Here is a 5,000-nt window from a genome sequence, read left to right as displayed (position 1 = left end):
TCATCTGTGCCTGTCTGTCTATCTGTCTGTCTGTCTCTGAGTATCATAAAATGTGTGCCATTCTATGTACGTTTACGTTTGCACTTTTCAATATGCGCCTATGTGCCTACAATCCTCTTCTCAACTCACTCCCACTTAAGCCTGTAAGTCAATAATTCTTCCCCACCCCCCATCCTGTCCTTCCTCCCCTCCCCCCGACCAAGCAGGCCAGTATTCACTCCCAACAAAGCCGCCATTAGTGATAACCGTCGAGCCAAGTCAAGCCAAGACCGGGTCATCATCGTAAGCAAGCAAGCAAGCAAGCAAGCAAGCAAGCGTCTCTTCAACGCACTTCATGACGTCTGCTCGCCCTTAACGGGTGTCTTGCGGGGAGACGTCGAGGGGAAGGGAGGTGGATTTGGGAGAGGGGTGGATTTGGAAGGAGGACTGAGGGTGGGGGCTAAGGGGGAGGTGAGGGGGGGGAGCGTCATCTGGCATGTACGTACTCAACCGAGCGGCGTCTTGCGCGGGTTCAACAAAACCTCCACCTACACACACTGACGGATTCTCTCATCAACCAATAGACAGACGGTAAGACGCCAAGGGGGTGTCAGTGGGGGTGGAGGAGGGGCGGAAGGGGGAGGGCAGATGGGCAGAGGTGGGGAGAGCCAGAGGGGAATGAGGGAAGTGAATCGTTGATGATAAACGCAGATGGGGGAAAAAAAGAGAGATTTAGTCACCAGAGATCAGATCAAAAGACAAGGGCGTATCTTTGATAAATCATTTTTCGTCAGTTAATATCCAGTTCCGCCCCACTGTACACAGCAACGCCGCCTCTGTCCATGCCGCCTCGGACGAGCTTGTAATTAACTCACAAGCTTAAAAAAAGTATGCGGCCAACAGATGGCCTGTTCGTCTAATACATTCAGGAAACGCGAGGAATACTTCCATCTCCATTTTTCTTTTTTTCTTTTTTTAGAGAGAAGATGCGTGTGTTATGCTTGTTATCGTGTGGTTTAGCTTACATCAGTCACCTGACATAGTTTATATTAGCGCTGTTCATCTTCACTGTTAGACAATAAAAACTAACGATGTAAGCCATGTAATGTACGCTTACATGCTTGTAGTGCTTGTATATAATATATTTCAGGTCAGTTCAAACACAGATACTGAAATAATGTTGCTACTAGCTGACGATGCTCCTAATCCCATCCCAACCCTATAGCTTCCCTGATCTAGCTACACTGTAACACTTCTTCCATCAAACTACAGAACTTAAATCATGACACTAAAGTTACCCTGCTACACCCTCCCCCCCTCATCCACTATAATCACCCTGCTAAATTCACACCACTAAAAACACCCCATTAACACACCACCACTAAAATCACATCACTATTATCGCAAAACTAAAATTACCCTACTAACGTCACACCCCTAAAATCACTCAGCTTAAAAATACACAACACCCATCGGAAAGGTGTACCGCCCCTCTACCTCTATCAACACCAGGTGGCAGACTGTCGGACCTAGACAGATTGGGCGCGACCGGACTTCGCATCTTAAGACATCAAAGAGGATTTGTCATTCAATGCCAGAACCCCCCCCCCCCCACCTCCATCCTCCCCTCCATAGCTCTCCCGCTTTGTTCATAATGTAGGTTACACTGTTTCAATCGAACTACGGAATTGAACTAGTAAACTCTTACTAATATAACCATACTAGTAATCATACCGGTGCACAAAGCCATGTTACTAGAACCATATAACTCAAGCAACACTCACTATAATCTCTAAACCTAATAATCCTATCATTGTTCCATGTATGTGAGTACTGCAATAAGATCTAAGTTTATTCAACGAAACATACAAACAATCAAAACGAAGAAGTCACACTTAAAGAGAGCTAGTCCTTATTAATGACAGCTGTCATATCTTATCCATGACAACCGGATTTAGGAAATCGCCTGTTGTCAAGTTTATCTGACACCCGATAACGAGCGAGATACAAATAAAAGCAACAACCCTTGTTCACAGCCTTATCGAGTGTCTGCATCATACCCGCCGCCATCGCGAGGAATAAAACCCATCACTGATCGAGGCGCAGAGAACGAATCGCCTCAACGCATTAACGGATAAGCCACCGCATGTAAATAAACCTATCGCGTCCTTCACGGGCAATACAGCTAAATCATAAATCGCACTGCATGACAATCACGACTCGACAATCCTTCAACAAGTGGCAAGCGGCAGAGACAATGACGCCCCCCTCCCCCTCGGTAACCTGGGGGGGAGGGAGGGAGGGTAAGGAAAACTCCCTCGAGATTAGATCACCTTCACCGGACACATCGATACCCGATTTCGCTCGCAAACAAGGTAAGTCACAACGTGTCCGTTTCACAACACGGAGCGTACAGGATTTTCTTTCACGGTCATCACGGTAAAAGGGGAGGGGATAATGGGAGAAGAGGTGGGGAAGGGGACTAGTGGGGGGGGGGGGTAATAACATGCTCGAATGAACAATCAGGTGGATTTTTTTTTTTTTTTTTTAGGGGGGGAGGGCTCCGTTATTCTGTTCACGGAAGAATGACAGAGAATTTATAATCTTTTTAGCGAACCCATAATCTATTTACATTGTTTTCTTCTTCTCCAGGTAATGAAAGACTAAGTTATTCACATGACCACACTCAAAAAAATATATTCTATGAATATCTTGTCCACCTTAGTGGAGGACTTCATTATGATTTCTGCAACGCCCACACTTGTTAAAGTTCGGCAAATAATTCCAGAAGAACAACTAAAAAAATGAGCTTCTCAGCCCACCTCGGCACTTACCACTAACGAGGGAGCCTAATATATGCTCCCTTAAAAGAAATTGTCTGAAGATACTGTTTACACAGCTGGCTTGTGACACACTTTTCGTAGAGACACTCACTCGGTATTCAAGTAAGAAGACACGGGACTTTCCTCTCCCGTCGACACAAAGAAATAACACAATGAGAGAGGAGAGAGAGAGACAGACAGACACAAGAGACAGGGAATGAGACAGACAGACAGACAGAGAGAGATGCGAGTCAGTCACCGAGTCGCGCTGAGAGCGAATCACCAACAGCTGCACCGCCGACAACAACACACCAACGCACGCCGGGAGACACTCGCACACTGAACACAGGCGCTGGCTGGGTCACGGCGCGGACCACACGGCTGCCACGAGACTGACTGGCATGGGCAGTGGCACGTCTCCCACTCGCACACACAAGCGCACTCACTCGCACACGCGAACGCACGCACTCTCTCGCGCAAATGCAAACGCACAGATACACAAAGAAACAGACAAAGACACAGACTCACATACACACGCACGCACGCACTCACACACACACCCTTCCCCTTCGCACAAGCACAGATGCGTTATCTTGCTGCACGTTCAAGTGGACGCTTTGTAATGAGGTGGATCGAGTCACTTAAGTGTCGTTTAGTTTCTTCTCTGTATGTGTTATAAATTTGTCAGTCTATCTGTTTGTGAGTATCAAATAAGGTCTGACTGTATTTCTTTTTCTTTCCCCTTTCTCTTTTTCTTCTCTCGCGCACCCTCCCCCAACCTCAAATGACATAACGACAAAGAGGCGTGAAGGCATGCGAGAGTAAAGAACCGAAGTGGTAACACAGTGTGTCTGCGAGACCTCCCACTCGTATCGACCCCCACCCCCTACCCAAGCTCACGCCCACAACCCCAGTCCTCTCCCTGGTTTTACTAGCACCTCCTGCTCGTCCTTCTCCCGCACTTGTCCCCTGCATCTCCTTACGCGCAGTCTGTCCTACTCTACAAAGCAATTTTACAAAATAATTATTTCACCACGCCCGCACAGCAATTCGCCAACGTACACAAACAAAAAACACACAAACATATATTCATTCATACATTCTCGTGACTCATGTTTTTCTAGACTAATGGATCGCGTATGAGCATGCCCCAAAATGCACTTACCTCACACCTCACCTGATAACGCCCTCAACAACTATCCTGAATTTCGGAATGAAAAGCAACGCGGTAAAAAGCCCAATAACGAATAGATACATCTTAATGCAACAATAATCCGAGACACCTACATATCAAACAAAGAAAATCGGACAAACAAAATACTCTAAAAAAAAACATTTACCTTGGGAGAAAAAAATAATATGAGGAGAGTCGACGTTTTACATATTTTAGACTGATGTGGAGAAGCGATAAGACGGTAAGGAGAGATAAGAAGGAAGGGAAGGACGTATAAGATAGGTGGAGGGAGGAAAGAGGAGAAAAAGGAGGAGCAAGGGGAGGAGTCAGGTTAAGAGAAGGGAAGGGAGAAGTAAAATACAAAAGATAAGTGGAAGGAAAGAGGGAGAAAAGGGGGGAAAAGACAGGTGGAGACAGGAAGGGATGGTGGGATGGAGGGTGGGACAGGTGGAGAGGAGAGGGAGACGAGGCAGGTGGGTGTGGGTGTCAGGGCGGCGAAATCCTTCTCCTTCCCCCTCCACCCCCGCCTCCTCTCCCCTCCCCTTCAAACACACCTGTGGTTAAAGCAGAGATGCTACCTGTCACCGCCGCTACTCATCCCCAACCCATCTGTCATTCGCTCTACACCTGTGGCCGCTGCGAGAATCAAATACATTTATAAAAAAAAATCATACATGGACTTCATCCACAAATTATAGCCGCCGCCTCCACAAAAAATATTAATCCCAAAAGACATTTTTTTCTCCCTAGGCCTAAAAACCTGGGGGTGCCTAAACCTCCAAGACACACTCCCTCCCTTCGCCTCCGGGACCCCCCCCCCTCATCCCCAGCCCCCCTCCCCTTCCTACCTGCCTCCGGTGATGATGATGAGGCAAGACACGCGACGTCATCATAACAGTATCGGTGTACCTAAGTCCCTCTATGACCCCTCTCTCCCTCTCCCTCTCCCTCTCCCTCTCTCCGTCTCTCTCTCTCTCTCTCTCTCTCTCTCTCTCTCTCTCTCTCTCTCTCTATCTTCTATATAT

General features: G+C 47.3%; 1 protein-coding gene across 10 annotated transcripts in view; it reads right to left on the bottom strand.

Annotated features, from left to right (window-relative positions):
* The window catches only part of Moe (moesin), a 107,470-nt gene that overhangs the window by 68,027 nt on the left and 34,443 nt on the right, over positions 1-5,000 (bottom strand). For 2 of the 10 annotated variants that reach the window (XM_086538373.1, XM_086538381.1), the window contains exon 1: positions 1,477-1,496. The exons of 6 other annotated variants lie outside the window; for them this stretch is intronic. The gene's annotated coding sequence lies outside the window, so the exon portion shown is untranslated. Of the gene's footprint in view, positions 1-1,476; positions 1,497-2,813; positions 3,350-5,000 lie in introns of those variants that run through there. 2 more of the 10 variants (XM_043009894.2, XM_086538370.1) reach the window with 2 other exon arrangements.

Source organism: Penaeus japonicus, unplaced genomic scaffold (genome assembly GCF_977035675.1).
Source record: "Penaeus japonicus unplaced genomic scaffold, GWHDUDI00000001_assembly GWHDUDI00000007, whole genome shotgun sequence".
Taxonomy (NCBI): Eukaryota; Metazoa; Arthropoda; class Malacostraca; order Decapoda; family Penaeidae; genus Penaeus; species Penaeus japonicus.
This window is presented reverse-complemented; position numbering and strand designations above follow the sequence as displayed.